The following is a 19,705-nucleotide window of genomic DNA, read 5'->3' on the forward strand; positions in this document are numbered from 1 at the left end:
AGTGTTCACCACTATTATTATTACTACCTGAACTAATTCAACAAATCTTGCAGTCACCACACCAGTAGCTGAACTAGATAAACCATGAAAGTAGCATGTGTGACAGAATGGTACTAGGCAGGAATGATTAGAGGAGACCTCTTCCGTACACTTAGAATACAAAAATGCTCCGGCTTCTTTTGAATTTATAAAGGTAGCTCCTAATATTAGGGGGGCATCCTGATTGCCTTCCCTAAAGCAGACTTGGAAACACCTCCCTTGTTACAAAGGGTCTACTAAGAAATTTATGGAATAGGTTAGGAGGAGAAAAGTAGGAATTGAGAGAATATAGACAATATACGGAAGGTAAATTAGAAATAATAGTAAGACTTATGTAGACTTTCATCACATAATCAAGACAGAACATCTTTTAATTGGTTCATTATGTATCCACAGTGGTCTCAAATGAAATGCTCAATTTATAGTGGCTTTATCCCATGAGAAATAAGATTGTTGTTCCTATTAGTTGACTTAAAAGTCTTTCAAATTAAGCGAAAAGAAAGGGGGAAAAAAAGAAATACTAATAAAAGGAGAAAATTACCAGAAGTTGACTCACATGTCACTACTACTCTGATTCTAGCTAGGCACAAATATTTTCCCAAATATTTTGGGAAATATATCAAGTTCAGTTTGTATTCATCCTGAAAGGGTTTATGTGCCCCACTCACAATGCAAGTTCTTCATCAATTCCACCCCAGGATGGGACAACAATGTTTCTGACAAACACTAATGATGATGTAGTGTGGAACAGAAATTTGATCACAATCACCTGGTTTCATCACCTTGTGGTATTTTCTTTGGATCCTGGATTTTGTTATGGAAATGCACAGACTGTGCTGAGGAGGAAAATCTTAGCACACTCTATTACTGGCAGGAAAGGCTGTACACATCACTGCCCTGAGTACTGAAACACTAGATGGTGTGAGAACACACCAGCTCTGAACGTTACATTCTCCTTATTCACCATTTCAGTTCCTCAACAGATATGAAAACTATGCCACAGCAACAGTTTACGGGTGAAGGAGTTGCTAAGAATTTTAGACTAAGTGATGACCTATCTGTAAGCACATCTACGGCAACAAAAACACATGCTAATAACCTAAGATACAGAAAATAAAACCCATAGCATAATTATTCCAGAATATTCTCAAACTATAATGTCTTGTCCTGAAGGCTTCATTTGTGTTCAAAATCTTTTTGGGAAAAAAAAAAATGTAAACAACCCTACATTTAGATGATCTTGGTGATAACTTGCAGTTTAGACCGTGACTATCAACAAACTCTTATTTAAAAACTTCAGACTCCAAAAACCGACACCATCAACTTCAGAAATTTCTGTAAGAACTTCCACAACTTTGTAGCTCCCTATTTAAGCAATGGTTTATACAGTGCTTCTCAAACTGACCTCCAGATGATTCTAGACCTTCTATGACACGAACCTAATGAGCTCTGCTTCGTTTTATCTATTGGGGAGGGAAGAGAAGGTGTTTTAAGATGCCCTTGGAATGAAGAGATCAAAATTACAGAAACCACTGCTTTAGTACGGGTTGTTGGTTCAAGTAACTGTGCTCTCACAGTGCCCAGTGTATTCAGAGATACTAGGATGCTTGAAGATCAGGGATCCATCCATTTGTTTAAAACGCTCTATTTTCAGTGGACACTATATTAAAAAAACAAAGGCAGTAACCTACAGAGACATGCTCAAAAGCCTTAGTATATTAGAATTTGGACTCTTCGAAACATTTTCCAAAAAGTTGTTGAAAGAACTTTCTAAAAAATAAAAGTGAGGTCTTCTTCTGCTCTTTAAGGGGATAGATGAGCTAAAATTGACACAAGTTCAATTTCCTTGTAATGTATTTTACAATTACATTATTTTTCCAATACATGCATGCAGTTACTACCTATACAAGATTATTATAATCTATCCCAGGTAATTAGTGCTGAGATCAGCAGTTTAATGCCCTTTGTTTGCCAAATTTTTGTTTTCCCAAGGACCAATCCCACTCTATAAAGATGTGTTTCCAGGATACATATAATTACGCTGGGTATAACATCTGTTGCTTTGCATGTTCAGAGGCTTACCAAACCAAGGTAAGGACACGCTTCTATACCTATTTTAGGAGAATGGCTGAAGTATTAAAAGCTTAAAGATTCAGCAGAATTTTTTTAAAAAGGCAGTATTTATCAAAAGTAAAAGCTAATTCTAATTTAAATATCTCCAAATAGAATTAACTCATTTCAGCCCTCATTTAGCTAAATGTTAACATGGTTATTATATCATTTTTCAATTTATGTTTCCTATGATTTCATATAGGAATCCTAGTGAAGTTTCTACTTCAGATATCTTTCAGAAGCAGACCATCTAACCAAAAACAAACCCCCTTACTCCAGGACAACAGAGAAAATAATAATGGTGACCTCTTTTTTGTATTTCACCCTTTCATAGCACAGTGGATTTAGATAACAGAACAGCATTGCACTTTCAAATGTAGGTCAGTACTCTGATTGTACCACAAAAGTGAATTGTTCAGACTTAAAGCAGAGTAATATCGACCCAAATCACTTCTCTGCGTGGCCTTTTAAGGTTGCCCAATGATATGATAGTCCTAAGAACTTCCAAATATGCAAATATTTATTGGCAAGATTTACCAGGAAGGTACAAAACGAACACTAATTTCAGTACTGAAACCTGAAATAAGCCCTTAATAAACGGGGGAAAAAAATCCGACACAGTCATCTCTCACCAAACATTTGCAGTCATAGACAAAAATATTGAAGTTATGAGTTCATCATGTTTTCAGAAAATTTTGGGACAAGCAAACTCATGAGTATCAGTGTATTCAGATGTATTTTACAATCTTTGAGATCTGCGCTTACTATTATATAACTAAGATTGCTATTTGGCCTGCATTTAGACCGATTAGATATGCCAAGTTCATACAGATTTAGAGTTGAGGAAACCTACTTAAAATGTTAAAAAAAAATTTTTTTCCAAATCATTTTAATATGTTTTAGCTCACTTGACTCTTCTAACAATTCTTATTTCCTAGCGTTATATATAATTTGATGTAATCAACCATACATTAACTATTATATTAAAAATCAAAAAGAAACAAACCAAAAAAACCTCACCTGTTAACAGGAATTTGGGGGGAGGGGGTAAAACCCACTTTCAGGATTGGAAAAGATTTAGCTAAAGGAGTATTACAGTAAATCCACTTGTTTTGGACTGAACTGTGTCTCTCCAAAATTCATATGCTGAACTCTAACCCCCAGGGTGACTATATTTGGGCCTTTAAGGACTAATTAAGTTTAAATTAGGTCATAAGGGTGGTCCCAAGTCTGATAGGACTGGTGTCCTTATAAGAAAAGGAAGAAACACCAGAGATCTCTGTCTCCATGTGTGCACAGAAGAAAGGCCGTGTGAGGGCACAGTGAGAAGGTAGCCGTCCATAAGCTAAGGAAGCGAGGCCTCACCAGAAGTCAACTCTGACAGCACCTTAATCGTGGACTTCTAGCCTCCAGAACTGTGAGAAAAAAGTAAATTTCTGCTGTTTAAGCCACCTCATCTGTGGTATTTTGTTATGTCAGCCCTAGTAGACTAATATACCTTCCTTCTTTAACTTGTCCTAAGTTTTCATTTCCTCTATAGAATCTAAATTTTCTACACCGGGTGGTGACCTTTTGTCTTATCACAACATCAAGCAAAGTATGGCAAACAGAGAAATGAATCATTTTCCTTTTTTCCCTTCCAGGTTTCAATATTTCCAAATGTGAACACTGAAGACTATTGAATGCCAAATGGAGGAAAAGCTTTAAATAATTACTTAGGTTATCATTAATTAGAATGCTAGAGTTATATTAGGAGGACACTAAATTATTTTAGGTGGGAATTAATCAGAATAGCAAGGGATGCAGTGCAGCCCAGAAACGACAGATGAGGGTAACTGAGAAACTTGTGTAAGATTTGAAAGTGCCATTGACAATATTTTTCATTTTGCCTTCATACGGGATCAAGTACAAAATCTCTCAAGAGTCCTTGACATTTTTGCTCCCACTGGTTCTTTAAAAGTCTGTACTGGAACTAGAAACACTTCCTCCCTGAGCTTCAAAACTTAGGAGGACCCAGCATGGCTACACCTGAAAAGTTAAGGGTCAAGACTGACTCAGGATTAAGTGGAGAAACAGGTCAGTTTGAAAAGGTTCACCAAAGTCCAAAAGTGACCAACTAGAAAAATGGCCCTTCATCTACCACCACACCTCCCCACCCCCAGCCACATCCCCAGTCTCCTGCTAACGCTGCTCCTAACACAGCTCTTGCCTGGGAGCTCAAGTTCTGATTTAAGGGGCTGAGGGAGGGCTTTAAGAAGGTCCCATATGGAGGAAAAGTTTGCCCCAAGCAAAATGCTCCCCCTTCTTACCACTCACCCTAATGCTTGTCCTCTCCTGCACTCGCACATGATTTAAGAGTCTCAGAAAAGGGCTCTGGAGTATGGAAATCAAAAAGAGAAGAGAAAGAAAGGGGGACAGAGCTTATTCTGGGAATTTTTCTAAAAGTAACAACTAGACATTTACATTTTGCTTTTCTCCTATATCATTTTAACCCTAACCATTTTTAAGCTAAACCATCTTCAGGGCATTAAAATACCATTTCATGAAAGCATTTGTCTGACATTAAAAATACGTGGTACTGAATTTAGTACTTTGATGGCAGAGTTGAATAAAATTATACAAATAGTTTATTTATATTTTTTAATAATTTATTGTGAATATCAATATATCATCATTTAAAAAGAAAGTTTCCACAGCTTCTGTTGTTCTTAATTAGCTTCTGTATCTTTGCCTTTCCCAAATCTAAAATAAGTTCCTGATATTACATTGGTTTCTATATTATCATCTGTAAACTTTGAGAGGCATTATTAAAATTCAGTGGTTAACAGAACTATTTAATTTGGAAATATGTATTAGCCGAAGACACCATTAGATTTATTCTCATATATAGGGATCAGGCAAACAAAGGAAAGAAATCCAATTATTTAAAAGAGTAATCCCTTAACACTGGGATTTTGTTTTAATTATAAAGAGTGTGTCTTATTAGAAACAAAACAAAGCCTTGTCCTTTAAGGGAGAAGTCCCATGTTTCTCTAGTGAACATGCATGCAAGATTTCCTAAAGAATGCTTCAACAAATTAATTTTGCTATTCTTCAATTTCCCATGATATAATTGACTTCTTAAAAAGAGCATCAAGTAAACAATTATGAGCCCACCTGTTCATGATATCATACCAGACACCAGACAAAGTTAATGAAAATAGATTTCATTTTGTTTCCCGCTCCACTCCACCATTGATAGTATGACAAAATTCTCTGTACTAAAAACTAACAACAAAAAGTACAGGCAGTGATAAGTATTAAAATGATAATTGCTAAATAGTCTTTATCCTTCAAATAGGACTCCAGATATACCCAGTACCTGAAAACCCTTTTCATGAATGTCTTCCCCCATCCCCATGCTTCCTCCAGAGCCTTGCATAGGGTAGAGGTGTTAGAGGGGTAAGAAGCCATGACTTAAAATAAATGGTCTGTCCTACAAGAGGCAAGAAAAGTCATTAGGGACTTCCCTTAGTTGGTTCTACTCCCATGATACACAGAGCAAAACTAAAACACTATTTGAGGAAATTACACCCCCTTTGGGTCCAGCCCACTAACCCACTTAAATGGTTCAGTGTTGAGCCCAGAAGGCTGAGGGAAATCTTTTTTTCTCAAGGGACATTGAGGCTCCTGGTTCTCCTATTTCAGACCTAAGAGAAAGCTATTTAGGTACTCAATACAGCCTCATTTGGGCTTTATCACTGAAACTAAAGCTTTCAGTCATCCTGTCACCCCTCACAGAATTGAGTTTTGGCATGGAAGGCACACAGACATCACCAAGGCCAAAGCTGAACCCCAGCAGGTCCAGCACCTAAGGTACCTGGCAAGGGCATCAGCTCAGTTTCAGCCAAGAGATGGTAAGCAGGAGACAGAAGGTTGTCCTAATGACATAAGTTACCCAAGGGACAAAGAGAGAATAAGAGCAGCAAGGGCTACTGAATGAGCATGGAGATATAAATGATGACACGCTTAGAGTCTGAAGGAGTACAACAGCTTATACATAGAAAGCAGATGAGTAGAAAATAAAACTGAGTGTTCTATTATCTTAATAACATAGGCAAGATTAAGGACTATACCTCATGTATATTTACTTTATTGGGTTTAGAGTTGGTATCAAGTATGTAGGTAATACAAAATTTTATAGACAATGTCCTCTGATACAATAAAAGGAGTTGGAAAAATCTATTTATATATTTTCCATTGGAAAACATGGACAGATATTGCTATTCAAAGTCCTGTTTTTCATTTTGTTGATGTTCCAGGTTTGTTTACATACCATGAGTACATGGTCATATTGCTTTCTTTGAGTAAGTAGCTATGACTTAAGAAAGACATTTGAGGAAACAGAGAGGAAAGCAGGAAAGAAAATGCCAGACAATGGGAATCTGTGACCATTGCTTCTTAGTCAAGGTCATACCAAAGCAAGTAAAAGAAGGGATCCCACCCGTAACATAATCATTGGCTTATGTTCTCTAAAGTTTTTCCAATCTCCTAGAGGAAAGATTTCACAACTTTATTGAAAGTTCATTTCCTTTTCCTTTGTCTGCCCTTACACATCCATTGAAGATTAGCAATTAGCAAAGGATATGAACTGACCAATGACACACCACAACTACTGCACACTTTTGTAAAATTGAAAGAATAATTTCAGAACCATTAGAAAGCAATTTGGGACCTAAAATTTTGGATGCTAAAGGATCCATTAAAAGGGCACTTTTCTATTTTAAAGTATCAGTGACACAATCATGAAAAGAGATTTTTAAAATAATGTGCACAGGTAGTTCAATTACTTTCTGAATTATGTCATAAAGCTGAGTCAAAATGTTATTAATTAATATCAGTAATAAAAAAAACAGAAAGTGAGCTTATTCTAATGAAATACTGTAGATTTCACATTAAAAAGTGACTGACAGGTCAAATTCTAAAAAAGAAACTGTAGATATCACCACAAAACTAGCAGATGTTTCTTGGGGTCATTTGTACAAAAACATAAGCATATGTTAAAGAAATCTGACACTATCATGCAATCAGTTGGTGTCTAAAATAATAGCAGCTCCTTATGGCAATATGGTAATATCCGTATCAAATGCACAACACATTATGTTGCAACAGTATGTGCAGACAAAAGAGCATCAGTGGCAGCAATAATGACCAGTGCTTTCATTAAGGTGAAAAAATAAAATTAGAAGGTTATATCCAGGGCATAATTTTATTTAACAGTAAACTGAACGTGATAGACAGTATGTTGAATTTTCCGAGTTTCCATTTAACTGATTTTATTGAGATTCTCATAAAGGCAGAACATTAACCAAATAAGAATACTAAAGTTTTTCTACGGGCCTCCAACATGGGTTTTCCTCAGTCTACCCTAGAATACTGAAGATAGTTGTTATTTTCAAAGCTAATGATAATACTTGGTTAGTTTAGAATATGGCCAAGAATTCTTCACTTCAAAATCAATAGTTTCAACCTGGTGTCCTATACTCAGTAAAGAAATAGGTAACTGCTGAATCTTTTTAATGTAAAGCAGCACATAATTTAGTAAGTGTATTATCAGCTTCAATCTCAGAAGTCTAAGATCCTCTAGAATATTCCTTGTTACTAGTCATTATCACCCCGAAGTATACAATGTACACAACGAACGGATGCGAATTAAATGTTAATGAACGAAGGTCTTTGAAAAGTCAAAATGAAAAGGCATTTCATAGCTTTACGTTGTTGGGACTCATGTTGCGCTCTAGGAAATTTAGATTTGAAAAAGCACTTAGAAGTTCAATGTACATATCTTCCCATGCAGATGAATTGGATGCAAAGTGAGTCTGTATGCACCTAACAAAGTATCGAGTACCAAGAAGATTTGAGTAAAAGAGGTTCCCCCATAAAATGTTTCCATGGCATGAAGCTCAATAACAGAGTAGGTTTGGTCCCCGTGTAAAACATTCAAACAATATGGAAAATGATACTTTTGTCTTCCATTCAGAAGCTAGGATATCAAGATATTTTTCCCCAAAATATGAAAAATGCTAATTCAAAGAAATGGAAATAATGATTTTTAGAGAAGGATGTATTTTTACTTTTTAAATGAGTGTATTATAAATCAAATCTCATGACAAAAATGTATCCACATTATTTAGTTTAAATATTTAAATATTATCTAAAATAAGTGGGCTATGAATGGGACTTCAAAAATGCATTATATTCACCAAGATTTCAACTGTAACAAGTTTTCATCTGCATAATGAAAACCACAACAAAACATACTATCTAGACTTTACACTTTCAGTACATGAAAACATGCCTAAAATATAAGGAAACCAGTATACTCTAACAGTTGTTCAATTTTATTGATCCTATTCTTCCTGCACAGATGGGCACTAGAAAACACTTTGAATTATGTGTTTGTAACATTTTACTAAGCTTGAAAGTTTAATTTGGAACAAATATTATTTGCATTAGACAAAAAGATTTCATGAAATAAATGAATTTTTTTTAGTTTAAAATGATATAGAAACAGTTTTTATACATATAAAAATTGACATTTAAAATTATTTCACTTTTTTTTTATATTTCAATAATACCTAAACATTATGGTTGTACAAAGATCATAACTTTATTTACCAATTTTTAATGAATAGTGTTTTCTGAAAATAGCTTTAAACTCTTTTTTCCAAAGTAGCCCCAACCTAGTAAGAAAGGGCACAGAAGGAGAGCCCGAGGCTCATGGAAAACATAGATCTTAAACTTGATAGGGTTCAACTTATAATCCTTCAAGAGCAATTTCTCAAGCTTATGCATTTTTCAAGCTTTCCATTTCCCTTCTGTTTGGACATTTTGCTAGTCCTTGGCATATTTGATTCTTGGTAGAATACATTTTGAGTGAGATAATTCTTAGATTGGCAAAATAGGAAGCAATTTTAGCTGTGTCCACTATACATTCCATTGTCCAAGGTAAAAATCTCAGCTTCACCATTGTTTCTTCCCTTTCCCTCAAACCCCACATCCTTCAGGTTCTATCTTTGACAATATCCCTTTGCACCTGGCCTCACCTCTCCTCTCCATTCTCCCTGCCAAATACACACCACCTCCTGGATCTTCTGGGGTACTGGCCACTGAAATTGACTCCATTTATAATCCATCCTACCCCCATGGTTGTCTTTCTAAAACCCAAACTCACTTACTTTGAAAAACAAAAACTTGATATCCTCTGACACTCGGACTTTGCCACCCTTTACTCAACCATCAGTTTAAGACACCAACTTCCTGGCATGATATTCAAGGCCCTACGCAAACTACTGACCTACACAAAGGACTGTCATCTCCTCCCATTAACATACACTCTCCCCACAGACTATGGTCTTATTTTCCACAAAGTTCAAAGCATTCTTTCCTGATTTTTCCAAAATATTACTTTCTTATAATGGTTTCCTTATTCTTTTGTGCTGCCAACTCCTAATCATGCTTCAAGGCCCACATTCAAGTTTCCCCTCACACCCCTCTGCAGCTTTCCCTGACCTCCCCCCAGCCCACTCAGACAAAGTGATTTTCTCCTTTAACTACATTTCCTTGGTTCTTTATAATGCCTTGTAATTAATACCACAATTGCACATAAAATAGACTACCTAGTTATTTTGCTGATAAGTCTCCCTGCAGATTGTGAATACTTTGAAGCAGAAATTGTGTCAAATTGATTGTAGCATCCCTGAAACCTATCAGATACCCTAGCACATAATAGTTGCTCCCTAATATTAGGAGGAATAAGCTAAAAAAGTGAATTATTTAAAGAGGAAAATACAAGTTAAAATTATGCCGAGATATCATTTCTTATCTCAGATTGGTTTTTTAAAACAAGGTCTGAAAATATACTCTTTTGAAGAAACTGCACAGAAACAGGTACCCTCATACAATGACAAAAGAAAAGCAAAACAGCACAATCCTTTTGAGGGAACTTGGAAATATTTAGCAAAATTATATAGGCAGAAAGTAGATGGGAAACCTCTGTACCTTTCACTCAATTTTGCTGTGAACCTAAAACTGCTCTAATAAGTAAGTCCATTTAAAAATTATATAGATATTTATTCTTTGCGTCAACAATCCCACTTCTAGGATTTTAGTAGTTTATTCCAAAATAAATTTTAGTAATTTATTCCAAAATTATACTAAAAAAAAGACATGACTAGGTTTTTTTTGTTCACCACTATTTGCAATAGCAAAAATGACTGGAAACAACCCAAGTCTTCCTATAGAAAGATGGTTCAATAAACTATAGTACACAATAGATTACTGTGCAGATATAAAAAGAAATGATGACTCTCGCTATATACCTCTATCAAGTGATATACCAGGTATACTGTTAATTCAAAAAGAAATCAAAGCACAAAAAGCATATATGGTACACTACCAAGCACTTAAGAAGATGGGTAGGGGTGAGGTAAGGAGAATAATATATGTACATGTTCGCTATATAAGAATAAACCAAAAAAATTTAAAAGGCTTACCAATAATAGGAAGGAAGAAAAAGGGTAGAAGGGGCACAGATAAAAATTATACTTCCCAGAATATAGCTTGTTTAGCGGATTTGATTTTGGAACCATATAAATATTTTACATAATTACAAAACAAAATTGGATTAAAAAGAGCAATGCCCAAAAATAAAAGCAAAAATGAAACAAATAATTCTGCATATTGAGTTGGAGGCATAACATCACAGATAGGAATGATTCCAAGTGTCTTTAAGACATAGTAATTTGACTACACATAGCATATACTCTAAGTGGTATGCCCCTAAGAGCTACAACAAAATATTACAGAATGATCTTAAATGGCTCTGATTAATTATATTATTGATGGTGGCATTGGTGTTGGTATTCTGTGATGTACATTTATTGCAGGATAAGGCAAATCAGTAATGATACTGTTGCAGTCAGAACACAGGATTTTAAGGGTAGGAGCAAGAAGACAAAGTAAAAACCTTTCAGTCTTGAACTTTTACTGGAAATAACAGCATGATTCCATGGTGCATTTTTTTCTTTAGGAACAAAAAGACATACTTCCTAGCTCTGCTTTCAGAAAAACCTAGGAAACAGGACCATATAAGGGAAGTTCTAGCAATGAGCACACAGGTGCTCAAATTGTGGTCTCTAAATACCATTAGTCAATTTAAAAAATTAGGCTTCCTGGATGATAGGCATAAAATGTCCAAGATGAGCCTGGAATATCTTGCCATTCCAGAAAGCAAAGAAGCTAATAGAGACAGCTGAGAGAATGTCAAAAGGTCTCAGAAGTCAGCCTGAAGGGGTTCCCATTGGTCCAAAAATCCAGAATTGGGGCAGTTTGAGAATTAGTAAGAACAGTAATTGCTGTGAATTGAAATATATATAATATATTTAAATAACTGAGCTCATAATGATAATAATAAACGTTATTGGTCACTGTGGCTGCTGTGATTTCTCCCTTGAAGAACTTGCTTTTCTGCTGCAATGAATGCAGTTAGCTGACAGCCTCCAGCTACTGGTGCCTTTAGGATCCACCTCAACTTCACTCTTCCCAGGCAGCCCCCAGTCTATGACTGAACACAACTAGATTTGGCCATTTCTGCCTAAGACAGGACTCCTAATGAGCAATCTTTTCTCCCAAGCTCTCACCATAGGTAAGCAAAGACTATCAGATAAGCACCATAGACTGAGGTTCTCCCTGACCCTGCCTGCTTCATCCCCTCTTTACAGGTGTCAGACTGGCATCACAGTCTGAAGGTTATCCCTCCCAACCTGCTTCCTGCCCCTTTTATCTTTCACAGACATTCGCCCCCAACAAACCTTTCATTTTCCTATGAAAAACTACAGTCCAGACAACCCAGTTTGTTCAGAAAATAAGTTATAAGGAAAAAATAAAAAATGGAGAGGAATCTGTGGATTCGAAGATATAAAAGACATAGCAACCAACTGCAATATGGACCTTATTTAAACGTTGATTTATATAAAAAAAAAAAAAAGAAACAATCAGGAGACAATGAACACTAACTGAATACTTAAGGATACAGAGGATTATTTTAAATTGGAATAGCGGTATAGTGACTATACTGGGTATCATATTGTGTACTATATATTTTTAATCCTTATCTCCTAGAGATACATGTAAGATGTTTATAGGTGCCATTATATGATGTCTAGGAATTGCTCCTGATTATTCCAGATAGAGGGAACTGGGTAGGGCATAGATGGAATAAGACTGGCCTTGAAAACTGTTTAAACTCAGCGTGTCACATAGAGCCTTCACCACTCATTGGGTTGAACATGGAGGCTTATTATATTATTCTTTCTACATTTGGGTATGTTTGGTGTTTCCCACAATAAAAATATTGGGTTTAAAAAACGTTGTCTGTCCCATTTGGTCATTTACTCAGGAAGCAGAAGTGGCAAGAGAAGTGGAACACGCTCTCTACAGTGGAACTGTCATGAAGGCCTGAAAGAAGTCAGGTGATTTTGTTGTATTAAGGTTTATTATCTTGATTTACCCCTTAAATTATCATTTCTCATGTCCAATTTCATGTGCTATTTCTAGAGCAATATTAATAGTGGAGATGGTAGGCATTACTATCTAATTCTTATTCTAGATATGAAAATAAAACTTTTAATGTTTTACCATTAAAAAAAAAAAGGTTTATTGTTTTGGTTTGGACCATGATACTACACTGTCAGTAACTCGGACATCACACAGACTCTTGAAGGCATTAGGGAGAACTCTTTCTTACTGGACTGAGGAAACAGCATAACCTCCTGGGTACAGTGTAGACTCTGGAGTCAAGCTGCTTGTCTTGGAATCCCAGCAACTCCATTACTAGCATGACCCTGGACAAGGAAGGTCACCTCTGGGCCCTAGGAATAAAAATCCTATCTGGACTACATAGTCTTGTTGGGAAGATTAAACAAGATGAGACACTTAGCATAGGACCTGGCAGGGTAAATATCAATAAACGTTCACTATTTTCAGCCAAACACCGGACACCAATGCATAGCAGCAGCAGTAGTTTCCAGAACACTGTTTCTGATGAAAATCTTGGAATGTACATAGGAATTCCCCGATGCCAGCTGGTACATTATTTTAGACTTATCTGTAGGCTTACCATAAGTCCATAGCACTACGCCAAATGTTTTTTAATATACACATACCTGCCCGCCTGCTTGCCTGCCTGTCTCTGGGTTCTGGCATCCATTACACTAAGGGTCCTCGAGTTCTAGTTCACATGCCAAAAGTCAGCAGAAGGTTTAATTTCCTTCAAACTCCATTTCCCTCCCTACTTTCCCTTTTAACTCGTCACTTACTGATCTTGGAAAACACAAGAGCATATAAAAAGCCATGGCTACCAAGAGTTTCTTCCCTTTGCCCACCACATACACGATCAGAACTCACTTGCTCAGCATACACTACCCCCATCACTGGCATAGTACTTCTAAAACTCGGGCAGGAATACAGTCATATGGAAGGAATTAGAGAGGCCTATGCTGAGGACTTTGATGATGTTTGTAGATTTGTCAATATTTGAAATGTAATCTAATAACCTAGTCAACTAATGGACTAGGCAGGATTAGCAATAAGGTTCAAAATGAGCATTCCAGTACTGAGATCACGATGAATTCTATATTCTATATCCCTGGCCCTTTAAACAAGGATGTAATTTCCCAAGTTACAGAGGGCACAAAAATGTCCAGTCCAGGCAATAGCATCCTCCTGTGTACCCAACCTATCCGTCGATCCCTATTATCTACTGCCGTGGCTCTTTGGTTTTTAGCTCCATCATGTTCAGACTTCTGCAGTTCACTTCAGGTCCTCCTGCTATGGCGGATCCCATCTGGATCAGCCTCTACAGACCTTGATCCAGTTTCTCTGATTTACAGTTTGTACGGCTCTTGCCTTCAATGCAAGTACCATTCCCCACTTCTAGGAGGATATTTTTGTGCCAGTTGCAGCCTCAAATACCCCCACGTGGAGGAGACCGAGAGGAAGGGGACACAAAAGTAGACAAGTTTTTAAAAGTGTTTGTCTTCAGATGGTGCCACATGGCTATGGTATATTTATGAACAACACTGGGATGCAGACTTTCATGGGGTCAAGGTACGCAGGCTAGGACAGTTATTTCAAATTTACTATCCCTATAGTAAGAAACAGATTTTTTGCCAAATTTTAGTTTAAATAAATCATGACCGTGAGGAATAAGGCTATGGTTTTAACAGACAAGACTTCAATTTTACTGTCAGCCAATTAATTCACAATAAGAAAAGCATGTTTTTGTACTCACAAAGTATGTTAAAGGGTTCTGCCACTTGGGCATCTCTGGACTCAGTTGTTTTATCTTTAAATCGGCAGCTCAGATTATATGGTCATATCAGTTCTATGTTGAGATTAATTACTGAAAACTGTACCTTACTATAAAGATGCAAACCCATGCCTGGGAATAAAGGGAATAAACATTTTCAACGCTTCATGTGTCTATGCGTTAGAGCTATGTTGTCCAACGCGATCACCACTAGCTGCATATGGCTATTAAATTTATTAAAATTAAATAAAATTTAAAATTCAGTTCCTCGGTCACACTAGCCATATTTCAGGTGCTCAGGTGCCCCAAGTGGCTGGTGGCAACCGTATTGGACAGAGCAGATACAGAGCATTCCATTAGTGCAGAGAGTTTAACCAAACAGTCATGCTTAGAGATTTATTCTATATTTTGTTTTCCTGTGTGGACCAATTTAAGAAAAAGCTAATATTTATACAATATGAGCTTTATATAGTATTTATACAATAGGATAACAGACCTGTCAAAGCATTTAAAAACTTTATAAACATTACATGCAGTTGCTTGGTAAGCTTGATTTTTTGCACCCAGCTTTTAAAAATTCCTTCAAATTTGTCAGCTTAGGAATACACTAATAATTTTTTTAAGAAGTATTTTTTTTTCTTCATATGTAGACTGGTGAATCAAAGCATCATGTTTTACTGAGTAATTAGTCCTTCAATAATTCACATGAGTAATGGGTCATTTTGGGGTTTAACCCCTGCTTCCATTATTTCTGACCAACGGTTTACCGACAGATGTCTCACTTTGGATATACACAACAGAAGCCTGGGATCTGTTTCACGTACATCTGTTCCCAAACAGCTTAGGCAGATTAATACTTAGAATGCACCCAGCTCTGCTAAGTCCCATGTAATCACTAACTCTTGTTGTTTTAAAATTGATTGGTTTTTTTCTCATTTTCACATTTTTCCACATTACCTTTCACGTTGCGAAGTCTCCAGCAAATGAATGTCTATATAAACTTAAAGGACAAGAAAATCATGAACTCCCTTATAAAAGAAACACTTTCAAGACCTTATTTTGAAGCCCAGCTTTTTCAGATTTTTCTGGTTACTGCTCTAATTAAGCTGAGCTCAAAGTCGTGGTAGGAATAACCCTTTGAAAAAAACACAACATGAAATGGTGTAACCTGAGGTAGTAAGTCTAAGGATAATAAGAGAATTGTAAACCATAACTAAGATTTGAAACCTTCACCGTATTTTTAAAAATATTTAAAACATAACATTCTCATGCTAATCAAACATATTGTAAGATCCTTGCCCTGAAATTTAATAAGAGGGTACAGGAAATGAAATTGAAGAAAGGATAAGCTAGTCCTTTTGTCCATCATGAAAAATCTGCTCATGACTAGCTTTATCCCACTATTTTCTATCAGAAAGTGGTTTCTTCCTTTCCAACGACAGAACCTGTGCTGAGGTGACTGCCCACCTCTCATTATTGTGTCTTGAAGCTAGGGAAGGGGAGCAAGAAACTTGGCCCGTAATTCCCATGCGGTTCTTCTAATTAGAAATTCATTAGGGCTGTGAAGCTTTGGTGTAAAATACAAGTCTTCCACACACACCTGGCAGCTGATCATTAAAACTTTACTCAGGTTTATTATGATGTCCTAACACCAAAAGTCTATAAAAATAGGTATTTTCTTTAAAATGCAACTTCACAGAGTTGATGGTTCTTAGAGATCATATAATGATCTATAAATGCCTCATTTTGCAGAGAATAAACTGTCACTCAGAGCAGTTAAATGACTTGCCTTAAGTCAGTTACACCCGTTAGTTGTAGACAAGACCTCAGGCCCCTTGGTGCCCACTCCTGAAACCCTTCCTACACCAGATGGGAGATTACAGACAGCCGGAGTGGGGAGTCTGTAAAGGACCCTGTAGTGCTTTTCATACTTCAAGGTGCTATTCATTAGTAAATGAAAAAGGTGCCCAGTGTGAGATAACAGAGATTTGTGGGCACTTGGCATTCCAGCCATAGAGATCCCTAAATTAATCATTCTTAAGTGTACTAAAATATGAGCTTAACATAGACTAATGCTATGCATTACTGACTCTCCTTTTCCTTTATGGGAAAATCTCATAACCAGGCCTCACAGGACAGTAAGCAGATTCTGCATTGGGGATACACAAAAATGCTTGTACCTTCTGCTTCCATCTAACGTTTCAAATAGAAGTTTACCACTGGGTAAGCTCACGTTCCTAGAAGTCTGTCCTCGGTTGAGATTTAGAACAATGCCAACAGGCCATCAGTGATAATTTTGAAAATGTTGAACTCTGAAAATATCTGATCCAGTAACAAGCTAAGGGCTAAATGACAAAATACACATATTGGTCTATGGCATCTGCCCATACCCCCCTTTCTGAGTCTCTTCTCAATTTTTGACACCTTACGCCTGGTCCCAGGCACCATGTAGGGGGCTAACAACACTGTGGCCTGCTCTGCCTAGACAGGGTCCCAGGACCCAGACGTGCCTGACCTTTCTCATTTGGCCTTAAAATCCTCATCTGACCCCTCTCCCATTTCTTCATGGTTTCGCTCTTTCCTAGAGCACAGAGAGCTAACTTGGTAATTAACATGAATAAACTCATACGATTCCACAAGTAAAATGACTGTAATTTGAGATTCCAATAGAAAGATCATTAGGCACCATAACAGGCAATAATGAAGATATTTTCTGAATGGATGATGCCCTTTTGTGTATACAGTTTGCTTACAGATGTGACATACTGGTCAATCTATGCCCTGGTCATAGATTGTTTTCTTTTTCCATCTTTACAGCTGAGCAAGATGGGACCTTCTCACCATGATGCTAACAACGGAGAAGTAGGCCAACATTAGCTGAAGAATGTTTTGTAGAAAGAGTTCTAATGCTTTAACAAAAGGGGAGGGGGATACTCTTACAGGTGATGAGAAGTCACTATTAAGTAGCAGTGTAGTAATCAGATTATAATGCAATGGGCAAAACTAAAGTTCATGAGACCAGTTAACAAATTCATTCATGTAACAAATGTTTATGTCAGGCACTCTCCAAAGCGCTGAGAGTAAACAAAACAGATGTCCTGAACATCTTCCCTCTTCTCATGTAGATCCCGTCTCTGGGAGCTACACCATCAGTTCCCCCCAGTTCTCAGGCCTTCAGATTTGGTCTGAATTATACAACCAGCTTTCCTGGTTCTTCACTTTGCAGATGGCATAGAGTAGCATATCTCAGCCTCCATAATCCCATCATCTCCAATTCCCATAATAAATCTCCTCAAATATATATTGTACTGTGTATTTTTTTCAAGGTTCTATTTCTCTGGAGAATCCTACTACATGTCATTATAAATAAGCCAAAACCCATAGAATGCAGAACACCAAGAGTGAACCCTAATGTAAACTATGGACTCTGGATGATAATGATGTGTCAATGTTCATCAGTTTTAAAAAAGGTACCACCTTGGTGGGAAATATTTATAATGGGGGAGGCTATGCATGTGTGGGGAGCAGAGGGTATGTGCACTTTCTGCTTAATTTTGCTGTGAACCTAAAACTGCTCTAAAAATAAAGCCTATTTAAAAAAAAAACAAAACAGCTACTAAGGCACTATGAGGTTTAAAAACTGAGTGGTCTTGCAAACATCTCATATGATCTAATAATGCCCAGCAATCCGACCCCACCCCTACCCTTTCCTGGAACACCCAGACACTGGCCAAGGAGCAATAGACGTGGTCTCCTCCACTACATCCTCCCACACCACGTCCTCCCAAGTATGGCAACCTTAATGTAGTTTTTCCTCCATTTTCTGGACCAATTTCATTTGTCTTTCACCACGCACATCCAAGCTAATTCCACATCAGAGAGTATTTCTCACATTTAAACATCTCTCTCAATATCTCCTTTTCTTTTCCCACTCTTATTATTCTACTAAGTAAAACATCTCTTGGTTCCTTCTACAAATAGAAGTGCTTACTAAGGTGCTAGGCTTCTGGACCTCCAATTTTCGGGGCCCAAAGTGGTTTGCATACTAGGTGTTAGTTACAAAGAAAGGGTGGTATATCTAAATGAAGGAAAAGAAAACCAAAGTGTTTTAGGTCAAAATTAAAGATCAACACTTGCAACCTTGAGAGTTATAACTGTCAGGATGTCTTTTTAAACTCTACAGCCAGGAATGCTAATTAAGCCTATTTTTCCTCCATCACTGCTCAGTATATAAAAGAGCATTTTTTGTTTTCATGCCATTATTTGACTTTTCCTGTACCAGTATTGCAACACTGATTTGAATACCTCTCGTTGCACAATGTCTCATTTTATTCCTATAGTATTTCAGCTTCATTGTAGGTTAAATCGACTCTTGCAGGCCAATTTAAACTCTAATGGTAAACTTCTATGTCCCCAAATTCAAACAGACTTAAAAACTAAACAGAATAACTCTATGTCCATATCCCTAGCTTTTAACTCAAAGGTTCTAGAAAATACTCCACACCTTCGTTTTCAACACACCTGAAAACATTTTTAATTAAAGTCAGAGGCAGTTTTAGTTAAGTGGGCCAGCAGGACACCTGCAGCAGAAGCAGAATTCCCACTCAGAGCCAGCACTGGGTCCCTGACTAGTCTGTTTTGCTAGGTTTTTGTACACGAAACTTGAAAACAGTGACATTTTTCTATTCTTTAAGGTAAACAGCGCATTGTGTCTTGTTTTCCAACAGGGGAAGGCATTTTTTAAAATTTCATAAGTTAGCATTTAGAGGCGACATGTACCACATCCCAAGGTTTTCCCCTAAATCATCTCTAAGACTTGAAATAGTTCTATTGTACAGAATCATAACACTTTCTAAATAAAGGTTTAGGTCAAAAGGCAAATGCACGTAAACAACAAGATGATTCTAAAGTCAATATTAAACACCAAAAGTTTCTAGACTGACTTTTAGACTTGATTCTAGACAATGGCAAGAAATGTGAGGGATGGAAAAGTCCAGAGAGACCAAAAGTTGGGGTGAAACTTTCAGAAGTCAGCAAAATGAGAGTTGGATTCGGAACCCACGTGTAGGTATACTCGGTAAAATGCTTATACTTTCAGCGTTACCGTCAGAAGTTGACGGAGTAAAACTTCAACTTGGAGGGGAGGAGTAAGTGACCTTCCCGCATCTGGAAAACACCTCCCCTTGCGGGGCTCAATTCTTTTTT

At 37.0% G+C, this 19,705-nt stretch overlaps 1 protein-coding gene across 4 annotated transcripts in view; it reads right to left on the bottom strand.

Moving 5' to 3' along the window:
* CERKL (CERK like autophagy regulator) overlaps positions 1-19,705 on the bottom strand; it is a 156,641-nt gene that overhangs the window by 123,912 nt on the left and 13,024 nt on the right. The gene's annotated exons all lie outside the window — the stretch shown is intronic.

The sequence above is a fragment of the Balaenoptera physalus genome, assembly GCF_965194825.1.
Source record: "Balaenoptera physalus genome assembly, chromosome: 6".
In the NCBI taxonomy this organism is placed as follows: Eukaryota; Metazoa; Chordata; class Mammalia; order Artiodactyla; family Balaenopteridae; genus Balaenoptera; species Balaenoptera physalus.